The sequence below is a fragment of the Hypanus sabinus genome, chromosome 10, assembly GCF_030144855.1.
Source record: "Hypanus sabinus isolate sHypSab1 chromosome 10, sHypSab1.hap1, whole genome shotgun sequence".
Classification (NCBI taxonomy): Eukaryota; Metazoa; Chordata; class Chondrichthyes; order Myliobatiformes; family Dasyatidae; genus Hypanus; species Hypanus sabinus.
In genome coordinates this window covers 144,704,241-144,718,953 of record NC_082715.1, presented here as the reverse complement: position 1 = coordinate 144,718,953, position 14,713 = coordinate 144,704,241, and the positions used below count along the sequence as shown (strand labels likewise).

The 14,713-nt window shown below is 42.3% G+C and overlaps 1 long non-coding RNA gene across 2 annotated transcripts in view; it reads right to left on the bottom strand.

The window, feature by feature from the left end:
- Positions 1–12,993, bottom strand: part of LOC132401196 (uncharacterized) — a 45,958-nt gene extending 32,965 nt beyond the window's left edge. Inside the window, exons 1-2 of one of the 2 annotated variants that reach the window (XR_009514527.1) lie at positions 12,787–12,993; positions 393–494 (exon numbers count right to left, since the gene is read on the bottom strand). This is a non-coding gene — a long non-coding RNA (uncharacterized LOC132401196). The remainder of the gene's footprint in view (positions 1–392; positions 495–12,786) is intronic. The other variant, XR_009514526.1, reaches the window with a different exon arrangement.
- Between the last annotated feature and the right edge of the window lie 1,720 nt (positions 12,994–14,713).

Genomic DNA, 14,713 nt, shown 5'->3' with positions numbered 1-14,713 from the left:
TTTACTAGAGACATCTCGGGAAGGTGACATCCGTCATTAAGGACCCCACCATCCAGGCATGGGTTCTCTCCATTGCTACCATCAGACAAAAAATACAAGAGCCTGAAGACCCACACATCAAGTTCCAACAGCAGCTGGTTCTGCATTGCCACTCTGTTTTTTAACCAAACTAAAAACCAATATTGCCTCAGACAAAGTATATTGGATCAACTTGCATTCATGCATTATATTTATTCTGTCATGTAAATTTTATGTTAATTAATGCTTATGTAAATCATATTTGTTCTATTTGTTATGTAAGGTGCTGTTACTGTAAAGCACTAACTTCTGCGGTATTTTAACCTAGGTCTATGACAATGAACTTGAACTTGAAACCTGAGGCAGGGACATACCAGTTTTCAGCCGGAGTGGCTATTGTTGATGATTCTTCTCCCATTGAATTCAAGAATTAGTCCTCTGCTTTGTGAATTGTGTACTGCTTGCTGGGGAATACACTGCAGGCCAGAAAACAACAGTGGAGAATTAACTGCTTAGATTGATGACTTCTCATTTGGTGAATGTTTCAGCTTTGAATCTTCATTTACCAATCAGGAGTTACTAATCTGAGCCATGCTTTAAAAGGCTAAGCCCTAACTGTGCCAGAAATGCACACAATTTGGTGGGGAAAGTGATGAAGCTCACAGATTTCAACCAACATTTGAGATGTTACAGTATGTTGTATGAAACTTTGGTGAGTCTGTAGGATTTTGTGAATAAAACATGCAAGAATCGTTTTATATGCTTATCAAAAGTTGCAGTACTTTACTTCCATTACAAACAAACCAAGAGCAGTCGCCTTAAACTGACCTCATTATGTCGGTCGCCGTTTCTCAAAGTGAATGCAAAAGTGCAATAACAGTGTTTGTGGATTATTGTAGACCACCTTCTATTATGAACAATATGTGTCATCTGTTACACATTATGTTACCCTAACACAGTCCCCCCTCCCCCAGAATTCACCAAAACCACCATAGCAAGCTCGGAGTAACAGCAGATGCCTTTGGCTCATCTACAGATGTGTTGACACACACAAACACATGGTCATGTTGCGATTCAGGAGGTATGATAGTGAAACCTGCCAGGTCCAAATGAGTGGAAGAGAGACCTCAATGACTCTCTCAGTAATCCTAATAATCCTTTGTAAGGTCTTGTTGTCAGATGTCTCAATGGTGCTCCTGTAAAAATTGGTTTGGGGGGGTGGGGTGGGGAGAAGAGCTTCATTCACCTCGAACTCCTCGGGTAGTGAAGAAGCTGCTGTGCTTTCTTGATTGTTGAGGTGGTGTTGAGGGACCAGTTGAGATCGTCTGTTATCTGCACTTCCAGAAACTTGGTGCTCCTAACTCTCTCCATGGAGAAGCCATTGATGTGCTGTGAGGAGTGGTCATCATCTTCCTAAAGTCCACAATGATCTCTTTAGTCTTGAAATATTGAGATTTATGTTGGTGCCAGCCGCTCCACCTCCTCTCTGTACACTGTCTCTTCATCGTTGCTGATGAGGCCAGTTACTGCTGCATCATCAGTGAACTTGATGATTCGGTTGCAAATGAAACTAGCCGGACAGTCCTGCATCAGCAGCACGAACTGCAGTGGGCTGGGCAGATCGCCAGTGCTCAGAGTGACGGAGCTGGAGGTATTCCTGCCAACACAGCCTTTCTTCCAAGAAGTCCAAGGTCCAATTACAGAGAGAGGTGTTGACACCAAATAAGGCCAGTTTACTCACTAGCTTCTGAGGGATGGTCATACTACACATGGAGCTGGAGTCAATAAACAGCTTCCTGACATATGAGGCACCATTTTCGAGATGGGACAGGATGAAATGGAGTGCAGAGGCTACGGCATCATCAGTGGACTGATTTGAGCGATAAGCAAACTGGTAAGGGTCCAAGCTCGAGTAAGCTTCTTATGGGACAGTATGGTAGCATAGCAGTTAGTGTTAAGCTTTACATCACCAACGATCTGAAGTTCAAGTTTCAGTACCTATCACTGTCTTTCAGGAGTTTGCACATTTTGCTCATGACTGTGTGCATTTATCACAGATGCTCCAATTTCCTTCCACGTTCCAAAGACATATGGGTTAGGATTAATGAGTTGTGGGCATGCCACGTTGCCGCTGGAAGCATGGCGACCCTTGTGGGCTGCCCCATGTACATCCCTAGATTGAACTAGTTATAGATAAAAACAATTCATCTCAGTGCATGTTTCGATGTACATGCGACAAATAAAGCTAATCTTTAGCATTTAACCTTTAAGCCATCTGGTTCATCAAGCCTGCTCCTCTGTCCATTAAGATCCTGACTGATCACCTGCCCAATCTTCCTCAATTATCCCTGCATCCCTTGTTTCACTTATTGTTCAGAAATACACTCAGTGGCCACTTTATTAAGTACTCCCTGTATCTAATGAAGTGGCCACTGAGTCTATGTTCATGGTCTTCTGCTGCTGTGGCCCATCCACTTTAACATTCGACATGTTGTCATTCAGAGTTTCTCTTCTGCACACTGTTAAAATGAGTGGTTATTTCAGTTACTGCTGCCTTCCTGTCAGCTCAAACCAGTCTGGCCATTCTCTTCTGACCTGTCATTCACTGGGCATTTTTTGTATTTCCACACCTTTCTCTGTAAGCTCTAGAGATTGCTGTGTTAAAATTCCAGATCAGTAATTTCTGAGATGCTCAAACCACCCCATCTGGCACCAACAAACATTCTATAGTGAAAGTCACTTAGATCACATTTCATCCCCATTCTGAACAATAACTGAAGCTCTTGACTATATCTGCATGCTTTTATGCTTTGAGTTGCTGCCACATAGTTGACTGATGAGACATTTGCATTAACAAGCAGGTGTACTTAATAAAGTGAGCACTGAGTGTACAGGTTTTGAATTAACCCAATGACTGAGTTCATAGGGTTCTAGAATTGAACATTCCAACCCTCTTCCCCATTCAAATATACATGAAAATAAACTCAATTTGACATTATCTGCAGTCTCTTGTCTCTCAACTATTGAGAACTTTCTGAATAAAGCTCTGGGCTGTGGTGACAAAGCAGGGGAATGAGCATGTCTGGCAGCTGGCCTTGGGGGCTCAGTGACGTACGGGAAAGGTCTTGGATCTGGCTCACTCAGGACTCTTCAGAGAACTTAAGCAGCAGTTACCGATTTATGGTGGGGGTAAATGATAACCCAGGCAAAGAGCTGATTGAGGGGTTATGAAAGACAGTGACTGATGTATTCTTACTGGAGGTTAAGGCACTTGGTAGGTGGAAGGTTCAAATCTAAGTTTTATTGTCAAAGGCAAGGCACTGGTATTGATATTGGTTTGTTTCTGTCACATGTACCACGATACAGTGAAAAGCTTCTCTTACATAGTTTATACAGATCAAATCAATACACCGTATATTGAGTTAGAATGAGATGGAACAGTATCAGTGCAGAATAAAATGTAAAAGCTACAAAGAAAGTGCAGTGTAGGTAAACGATAAAGTGCAAGATCATACAATGTAGATTGTGAAGTCAAGAGTCCAACTTATCATACAAGAAGTCCATTCAAGAGTCTGATAACAGTGGGATAGAAGCTGTCCATGAACCACAAATGACCAATCTGCTTCATTAATAGATCTAACACTTCAGAGAGTGATTGAGAGTTAATTATAAAATGAATAAGATAAACATTCGAAACACAAAAATCATTCACCCCTTCTCGTCTACCTGGCCATTTAATGAAATTATAGGGACCAATGTGACAGAACATGTTGGTAATACTAGCTCTCCCACTGACCTTGCCCCTTTGCCCAGTTATTCTCTCCTTGTTCAGTCCCTGGCAGTTCACACACTTTGCCCTCTCATTCTGCAGTTCTTGGGAGGTCACCACTTACACACCCCAACACTAAAACAATCGCTAGCTTGGCTAATCAAAACAATCCCTTCAATTAACGTGCTCTGCTGGTTTATAACTGATAAAAAATAAGGATTCCGGACACAGGCATCCCACACAGTTTCATTTATTTTCACTCACATCGTTACCTCAGTTTGTAGACAGTGGGACAGCCCCAAAAGGCCCAAGGAACCATTTGGGGCATCCTAAAATAATGCCTGTGTTAGTGGGAGCAGGCACACCACATCCTACACAGGCAACTCCACTGGTGGGGAGGCATTATTCTGTCATATCCATCTGAGCATGTGGATAAAGATCTTTGGGTTTAACTAAGGCATTTGTTGTCGAAGATGTCTGTGGACTATTAGAACCCTCCTTTAAAATATTCCCATTCTTCATATGAAATAATTATTTTGTTCTGGTCACGTGATTATAATCCCCTCCCCACAAACCAATTGTAGAATTTCTTGGTTCTTCCAAAATGCTGGAGAAACTCAGCAGGCCAGGCAGCATCAGTGGAAAAGAGTATTGTTGATGTTTCAGGCCGAGACCCTTCAACAGGACTGGAGTAAAACAGCTGAGTAGATTTAAAAGGCAGTGGGGAAGGGGAGAGAGAAACACAAGGGGGATGGGAAATGGTGAAGTGGGGTGGTGGTATTGATAGAAAAGGGATCCAGTGTTTTCCCAGCGTATATGCTGAATAAACTCTTCTCGGGCTTCCAGCTGGGTACAGGTATTGATTGTCATCGCAATGCCGGTTGTAAACTCTGCCATCTTCAGCAGGGATGATACCTGGGCATGTTTCATCCGATGGTATTTATGCCCCTGTCATCTGTCCTTACAGAGGTTGCAGATTTAAACCCTCAGTCTGGCTTTGCTGGAGTCGAGAGATGTGGAGGTTGGAGAATAGTTATAGCGGAAAATTAATGATAATGTATGTCGTGGAGAAAGCCTCTGTTATACTTGTAAAGTTTTATACAAGTATTTGTCTGCTTATAAATATTTTTCTCTTCACAACTTTCGGGCAGTTTTTGCACTTGTTCCTCTGGCACTAAAAAAAATGCATTTGCACTAACATGCTGTTGCGGCTTACCACCTGTGTTTTTTTTCCAACTGGTCCCCTCAGCGGGCTCACCTGAGAACGAGGTATACCAATCTTCCCAGCACATTCCCTCACTCATCTTGGTTTATAATATTCACAGTAACTGACCCTTCACAGCCTTCAGAAGAGAATTCCAGGGATATACCACCCTCTGGTTGAAGAAGCATCTTCTCACAGAACATACTGTAGAACATTACAGCACTGTATAGACCCTTCAGCCCACAATGCCGTACTAACATTTTAGCCTAATCTGAGTAATCTAGATCTTCCTTCCCACATAGCCCTTCATTTTTCTATCATTCATGTGCCCCTCTAAGATTCTCTTAAATGTCCCTAACGTAACTACTACCCTGGGCAGAGCATTCCACACACCCACCACTCAGTGTGTAAAAACAAAAAAAATCTCTTACTTGTGATACCCCCCTCTATACTTTCCTCCAATTTTGCCCCTCCCCTTTTCCTATTTTCCTTTCCCACCCTGAGAAAATACCTCTGGCCATCACTTGATCTCTGCCTCCTATCATCTCGTACTCCTCATCCTCTTCTGCTCCAAAGAGAAAAGCCCAAGCTTGTGCAATCTATCCTCAGAAGATCTGCAACTCCAATCCAAGCAGTGTCCTGGTAAATCTCCCTTGCACCCTCTTTATAGCTTCAACACCCTTCCCATAAAGAGGCAATCAGAACTGAACACAATACATCAAGTGTGGTCTAATCAAGATTTTATTGAGCTACCTCCCAAATAACCCAAAAGTTCAAGGAATTCTTTAGAGACTGTGACCACTGGTTTGACATAACCCAGACTGAGAAACACATCCCACTTCAACTTAGTCTGGCCTTGTTTGCCTGTGACTGGGAAACACCTCCCCACTTCCAATCAGTGAGGCCTCATAAGAATTTTGTGCATGGCTTCCAGGGATCGAGAGTTACAGATAGACCACGCGAGGTGTGGGTTATGGTCATAAGACAGAGCCACAGAATCAGGCCATTCAGCCCCTCGAGTAGGTTCACCATTTCATCATGGCTGATCTCAAATCCCATTCAACCCCTCTCGCCATATCCCTTTGATGCCCTGACCAATCAGGAATCCATTAACTTCTGCTTTGAACATAGTCACAGACCTGACCCCCACTGCAGTCTGTGACAGGGCATTCCACAGGTTCACCACTCTTTGGCTAAAAAAGATTCTCCTTGCTTCCGTTCTAAAAGGTTGCCCCTCACTCTTGAGGTTGTGCCCTCTTGTTCTGGATACCCTCACCAGAGGAACACCCTGTCCACATCCACCCTTTCAACATTCGGTGTGTTCCAATGAGATCCCCACACGTTCTTTTTTTTAAAAAAATTTTTTATTAGTTTTTCAAAACATTTTACAAATTAAAAACCCCAAATCCCAATGAGGAACATTAAAACAGTGCAAAATTAAGCATACAATAACAATATGCTACAAAGGAAGAGAATTTAGCAAAAAAAAAGCACCTGAATTAAAGACAAGTAAGCTTAGTGTCCTCCCCAAGCCCCACAACACAAGAAAAAACAACAACAACTCCAGACCAACCACAACACAATATAGAGAGTATAAGTCGGGACAGCCAAACTCCCAGACTGTGAATACACTCAGCAACAGAGGGTAATAATGCCTTCTACCAGAAAAAAAAGGAGCTGAAAGCAAGAAAGAAAAAAAAAACCTAGCCAAGAGGAAGGTTATGAAAGTACTCGGTAAAAGGTCCCCAGACCTTATGGAACTTTAGATCCGAATTGAGAACTGAATAATGAATTTTTTTGAGGTCCAGACAGGCCATGATGTCGGTAGGCCATTGAGCATGAGTGGGCGGGGCAACATCTCTCCATCTGAGGAGGATCAAGCGTCTAGCCAGGAGAGAGGCAAAGGATAATATTTGGCATTTGGTCGGACCCAGACATAAATCTGTCTCGCCCCAAAAACCGAACAGAGCAATTAAGGGGTTTGGTTCTAGGTGCTGATTCAGAATACACGATAACGTAGTGAAGACATCTTTCCAGAATTTCTCCAAGCTCGGACAGAACCAGTACATATGGATGAGAGAGGCCACGCCCCTCTTCCATTTATCACAGAGCCGACTAACGCTAGGGTAGAATCGAGATAGTTTAGATTTAGACAAATGGGCTCTATGAACAATCTTAAACTGTAAAAGGCAGTGGCGAGCACAAAGAGAGGTTGAGTTAACCGATTTGAGAACTGAATCCCAGCTCTCCTCAGATAAGGAGATATTTAAATCCTGCTCCCAGGCCATTTTGATTTTATCCATGGGGGCCCGTCGTAAGGCTGCTAGTTTATCTCAGATGATTGATATTAAGCCTTTACCTAGTGGATTCATGGAAAGAAATAGGTCCATAGCATTTTTCGCAGGCATTTCAGGAAAGTTAGGAATTAAAGGAGCAATAAAGTGTCGGATTTGGAGATATCTGAAAAAATGAGCATTGGGCAGATTGAACTTAACAGAGAGCTGCTGAAAAGAAGCGAAGTGATTATCAATGAAAAGATCTTCAAAATGTCTAATGCCCTTCCTATACCAAACCTGGAATGCTGAATCGTATGTAGTAGGTAAGAAAAAGTGATCATGAGCAATAGGGCTGGAAACGGAAAACCCCTGGAAACCATAGCATTTCCTGATCTGAGCCCATATACGCAAAGTGTGTCTAACAAGAGGATTAGCTATTGATCTGGGCAGACTACTAGGGAGTGCAGAGCCAAGAAGTGCAGAGATAGATAATTCTTTAGTGGAGCTCAGCTCCATCGCCACCCAGTTAGGGCATTCGGGTTGGCCATGGAAGAAAGACCAGAAGGTAGCACAACGTATATTAGCTGCCCAATAATATAAACGAAAGTTAGGTAAAGCTATGCCACCCTCTTTTTTAGATTTTTGGAGATGGATTTTATTAATTCTAGAGCGCTTATTCTGCCACAGATATGACAAAATAATAGGGTCTAAGGAATCAAATAAAGATTTAGGAATAAAAATTGGGACAGATTGAAATAGGTATAAAAATTTGGGGAGAACATACATTTTAACAACATTAATATGACCTACCAAAGACATAGATGGAGGTGACCATCGTACCAGACTCTGTTTTATAGCATATGAAAGATTGGCAAAGTTTTCACGAAAGAGATCTTTAAACTTCCTTGTGACTGTAATTCCAAGATAAGTAAATTGATTATGGACTACTTTAAAAGGGAGATCATGAAATGGTAGTTCTTGTGCTTCTTTATTAATTGGGAGAAGTTCACTCTTATGTAAATTATAGCCAGAGATCTGGCTAAACTGGTCAGGAAGTGAAAACATTAGAGGTAAGGATATAGATGGATTTGAGAGAAAGAGTAATAAGTCATCAGCATAGAGAGAAACCTTATGCTCAACACCCCCTCTCCAAATCCCAGTCAATTCAGGGCAGTTTCAAAATGCTATCGCCAGAGGTTCCATAGCCAAATCAGGGAGAAAGGGACTTAAGGGGCATCCCTGGCGGGTGCCACGTTTGAGATTAAATACTTGGGATTTCTGAAAGTTGGTTAAAACAGAGGCAGTAGGACACAGGTACAGCAATTGGATCCAAGAGATGAAACTTTGATCAAGGTCAAATTTTTCTAAAACTGCAAAAAGGTAGTTCCACTCTATATGATCAAATGCTTTCTCCGCATCGAGGGAAATAACACATTCAGGAATCCCAGTTGGTGGTGAGTATAAGATATTAAATAAACGGCGAATGTTAAAAAAGGGAAACGGTTTTTAATAAAGCCTGTTTGGTCATCAGAGATAATGGAGGGAATGATGGTTTCTAATCTATGAGCCAAAACTTTAGCTAAGATCTTTACATCAACATTGAGCAGAGAGATCGGCCTATACGAGGAACACTCTGTTGGGTCTTTGCCCTTTTATAAAAGAAGAATAATAGATGCCTCACTGAAAGAGGGTGGCAATTTGCCGTAATTAAACGAGTCAGATAATACTGAAAGTAACTGAGGAGAAAGAAGAGAAGAGAATGATTTATAAAATTCTACAGGGAACCCATCAGGTCCAGGAGATTTCCCTGAGGACAGTGCAGAAATTGAAGTAGATATTTCTTCTAATGACATAGGCACATTGAGTTTGGCTTTGAAATCAGATGAAAGTGAGGGGATATTCAGATTCTGTAAAAATTGATCAACAGAGATATTGTCATTCAGAGATTCAGAAGAATAAAGCCGAGAATAAAAATTTTTAAATGCGTCATTAATTTCTAAATGATCCGATGTAAAGCCTCTGTTCTCCTTCCGGATCTTTGTAATATGTTGTTTGGCTTTGGAACGCCTCAGCTGATTGGCTAGGAATTTACCAGACTTATCCCCATGAATGTAAAACCCCACACGTTCTTCTAAATTCCAGTGAGTACAGGCCCAAAGTTGCCAGATGCTCCTCATACATTGTCCTCTTAATTCCAAGAATTATTCTTGTGAACCTCAACTGGAATCTCTCCAATGGCAATACATTCTTTTTGAGATCAGTGGCCCAAAACCATTGACGATATTCCAACTATAGCCTGACTGGAGTCTGACAATGCCTCAGCATTATCTCAGTGATTTTATTTTCTATTCCCCTTGAATGCCAACATTGCATTTTTCTTCTTTACCACAGGCTCGACCTGTGAATTCACCTTCTAGGAGTCTTGCACAAGGACTCCTAAGTCCCTCTGCATCTCTGACGTTTGAATTTTCTCCCCATTTAGAAAATAGTCTGCAATGTTGTTCTTTTTATCAAAATGCATGATCATGCATTTCCCAACACCGTAGTCCATCTGTCAAAAAATTCCACTTTTTGCCCATTCTTCAGATTTGTCTACATCCTGCTGCAATCGCATTGCTTCTTCAGCACTAGCTATCTCTCCACCTATCTTCATATCATACACAAACTTTGTCCCAAAGCCATCAACTCTACTATCTAAATCATTGAAGACCTAATGATACCCACGACCTCTCCTTTGTCCACCATACTTATCACTTCCTCAAAGAATTCTAACAAATTTGTCAGGCAAGATCTCCCTTTACAGAAGCCAAGCTGACTTTGACTTATTTTATCATTAGTCTCCAAGTACCCCAAAAGATGCTTAATATTGGACCAATCCCTTCCCAGCCACTGAGGTTGGGCTCTTCTGTCTTCCTCCTTCTTTAAGAGTGGAGTGACATTTGCAATTTTCCAGTCCTCTAGGACCATGCCAGAACCAAGTGATTCTTGAAAGATCATAACCAATGCATCTGCTATCTCTAGCAACCTCTCTCAGGACTCTGGGATGTAGTTCATCTAGTCGGGCTGACTTATCCACTTTAAGACCTTTGAGCTTGCCTCGCACTTTTTTCTTTGTAATCGCAATGGTACTCACTCTTGCTCCCTACCACTCACGGACCTCTGGCATACAGCTAGTGTCTACCACAGTGCTATTTATTTCTCCCTCACTACTACCTCACCAGCATAATTTTCCAGTGGTCCAATATTAACTCTCACCTCCCTTTTACTCTATATATAAGTGTAAATACTTTTAGTATCCTGCTTTATATTATTAGCTACTTTGCCCTCATATGTCATCTCTCCCCACCTTATAACTTTTTTAGTTGACTTTTGTTGGATTTTAAAATTTTCCCAATCATCCAACTTCCCACTCACCATTGCTCCCTTATATGCCATTTCCTTGACTTTTTTACAGTCTTTAACGTCATGGTTGATGAGCCCTGCTATTTGAGAACTTCTTCTTCTGTGGAACATATCTATCCTGCACTGTGTGAACTATTCTCAGATACTTCAGCACCTCTGTTCTGCTGTCTCCCCACCAGTATCCTCCTCCAATCCACCTGAGCAAGCTCCTCTCTCATGCCTCTGTAATTCCCTTTATTCCATTGTGAGACTGATACATGTGACTTGTGCTTCTCCCTCTCAAATTCTGTATGAATTCAATCATATTATGATCACTGCCTCCTAAGGATTCCTTTCTGTTAAGCTGACAAATAATATCTGAGTTATTATACAACACCCAATCTAAGATAGCCTTTTCCTGAGTTGGCTCAAGCACAAGCTACTCTAAAAAGCCATCCTGTAAGCATTCAGCAAATTCTGTCTCTTGCAATTCGACACCAACCTGATTTTCCCAATCACCTTGTATATTGAAATTCCCCGTTGCAATTGTGATATTGTTCTTATTGCATGCTTTTTCCAACTCCCTTTACAATCTCAACCCCACATTTTGATTACTATTTGGAGGCCTATATATGATTCCTATCATGGTTTGTTTAAACCCTTGCAGATTTTTGACTCCACCCACAAAGATTCAATATCCTCTGACCCTATATCACCTCTTTCTCAAGATGTTATTCCATCTCTTACCATCAGAGCCACTTCACCGCCTATGCCTTCCTGACTGTCCTTCCAGAACAAAGTATATCCTTTGATGTTAAACTCACAACTATGATTTTCTTTCAGCCACAACTCTGTGATGCCCACGTCATATTGATCAATCTCGATTTGCGCTATGAGTGCGTCTATTTTATTCTGAATGCTACATGTATTTAAATATAGCACCTTCAGTCCTGCATTCTTCACCCTTATGAATCTTGCCTCTGTGGTACAATTTAAATTGTTTCTCTGTCTGCAGTTGTTCACAATCTTTGGCTTGTACTTCCTAACATTCATGTTACATCCATCATCTACTTGAAAACCTGCTGGTTCATCCTCAGCTCTATCCTCCCATCATCCTACCATATTGGTTTAAACCACTAGCAAAGCTCTAGCAAACTTGCTAGCAAGGATATTGGCTTTGCTGTGAAACATTGTTATCATGTCATTTACGTGCAGTGAGAGTGTAGCTGGATCCTCAGTCTAAGATGGCACCCAAAACCCAAAGCTCAAATTCAAGTTTATCGTCCCCTGACTACAGAAACACAACCAAATGAAAACAACATTGTTCTGAACCACAGCGCAGCCACAAAACATATATCACCATAAATAAGTTAATATAATTCAAAATGCATGTGGGGTGTGTAGCAAAGGTAAACAATAAACAGCTTGGCATTTGCATCCAGACAGCACCCCTTCACTGCTACACTGTGCTCATATGTCTACAGTAGAACCTGGTCTCTGACATGCAAGATTATCAGGCGAGTGACACCTCTTTAGCACTGCCATGCTCACTTCTCTCCCTTTCTTTCTCTATCTTTATCTATCCTTCTATCTCTTTATTTCTTAATAGTACATATTTTCCCTCCATTTCTTTGTATTTCTATATATCCAATTCAGAAACGCTCATTCTCTGTATTTCCGCCTGTCTATATTTCTACATCTCTTTATCTCTCCATCTCTCAATATTTCTCTCTCAATAATATTCTGTCTCATTCTCTATATCTTTCCATCTGTCTTATGGTCTTTCGGTATCTCTCGTTGTGTCATTTTATACATATCTGCATCTCTGACTTTATCTTCCTCCCAGTATCTCTGTCTTTGTGACTCTGTATCTCTGCATGTCTCTCCATTTACAACTCTCTAAATTTGAAATCTACCTATTTATTTCTCCGCATCTCTGTTGTTCTCTCTATATCTCTATAAATCTACTTTCTTCACTCTATATCTTCCTAACTCTTTCTCTCTGTCAACATCTATCTGCTTTTCCCTCCTCCACACCCCCTTTCTCCTCCTCCTCTCTCATACACTGTCACCCTCATCCCCCCTCTCTCACATACACATACATCTCCCTCTGTATTTATAGGAGATGAGCAACTTACTGTAGGTCTTCCCATCATTTCCCGTTGCAGATTTGACAGTGTGGCATTATTTTACAGATTGGAGGTGATAGAATGTGAAGTCAGATGGAAGATGATTGAATGGTATTGGCCACAGGCCATGTATCCACCCATGGAAAAGCTGGCCAGGACAGGCTTATGCTGGAGGACCTCGGGGGTTTTGTGGTTTTCCAGAAGAGGTGCATTTAGCAAGGGACTGGGTTAATTGTTAACATTTTGTGCTTATTTACACAGCCGTGAGTTTTGAATGAACACTCCAGCATTTTACTAATGATTAAATATTCCCAAGGGCTCCTTGTGAAATCAATTATGATGGGGCACAGTCAAATGCCCAAATGCATCACTAATTTGAATAGTGTAACAGCTGTAATAATTAAACTGTTTATAGTATTTGGATTGGATTAAATACAAACTTTATTTTTGTTCCATCCACCTGCCGAATATCTGCTGACGACTCAATGTCATTTCCATTATCCCGATCCCGACCCACCCACCTACAGAGTGTGTGCTGACGACTCAATGTCATTTCCATTATCCCGACCCACCCACCTACAGAGTGTGTGCTGACGACTCAATGTCATTTCCATTATCCCGAACCACCCACCTACAGAGTGTGTGCTGACGACTCAATGTCATTTCCATTATCCCGATCCCGACCCACCCACCTACAGAGTGTGTGCAGACGACTCAATGTCATTTCCATTATCCCGATCCCGACCCACCCACCTACAGAGTGTGTGCTGACGACTCAATGTCATTTCCATTATCCCGACCCACCCACCCACCTACAGAGTGTGTGCTGATAACTCAATGTCATTTCCATTATCCCGATCCCGACCCACCCACCTACAGAGTGTGTGCTGACAACTCAATGTCATTTCCATTATCCCGATCCCGACCCACCCACCTACAGAGTGTGTGCTGACGACTCAATGTCATTTCCATTATCCCGACCCACCCACCTACAGAGTGTGTGCTGACGACTCAATGTCATTTCCATTATCCCGATCCCGACCCACCCACCTACAGAGTGTGTGCTGACGACTCAATGTCATTTCCATTATCCCGATCCCGACCCACCCACCTACAGAGTGTGTGCTGACGACTCAATGTCATTTCCATTATCCCGACCCACCCACCCACCTACAGAGTGTGTGCTGATAACTCAATGTCATTTCCATTATCCCGATCCCGACCCACCCACCTACAGAGTGTGTGCTGACGACTCAATGTCATTTCCATTATCCCGATCCCGACCCACCCACCTACAGAGTGTGTGCTGACGACTCAATGTCATTTCCATTATCCCGACCCACCCACCTACAGAGTGTGTGCTGACGACTCAATGTCATTTCCATTATCCCGATCCCGACCCACCCACCTACAGAGTGTGTGCTGACGACTCAATGTCATTTCCATTATCCCGATCCCGACCCACCTACAGAGTGTGTGCTGACGACTCAATGTCATTTCCATTATCCCGATCCCGACCCACCTACAGAGTGTGTGCTGACGACTCAATGTCATTTCCATTATCCCGATCCCGACCCACCTACAGAGTGTGTGCTGACGACTCAATGTCATTTCCATTATCCCGATCCCGACCCACCTACAGAGTGTGTGCTGACGACTCAATGTCATTTCCATTATCCCGATCCCGACCCACCCACCTACAGAGTGTGTGCTGACGACTCAATGTCATTTCCATTATCCCGATCCCGACCCACCTACAAAGTGTGTGCTGACGACTCAATGTCATTTCCATTATCCCGATCCCGACCCACCCACCTACAGAGTGTGTGCTGACGACTCAATGTCATTTCCATTATCCCGATCCACCCACCTACAGAGTGTGTGCTGACGACTCAATGTCATTTCCATTATCCCGACCCACCCACCTACAGAGTGT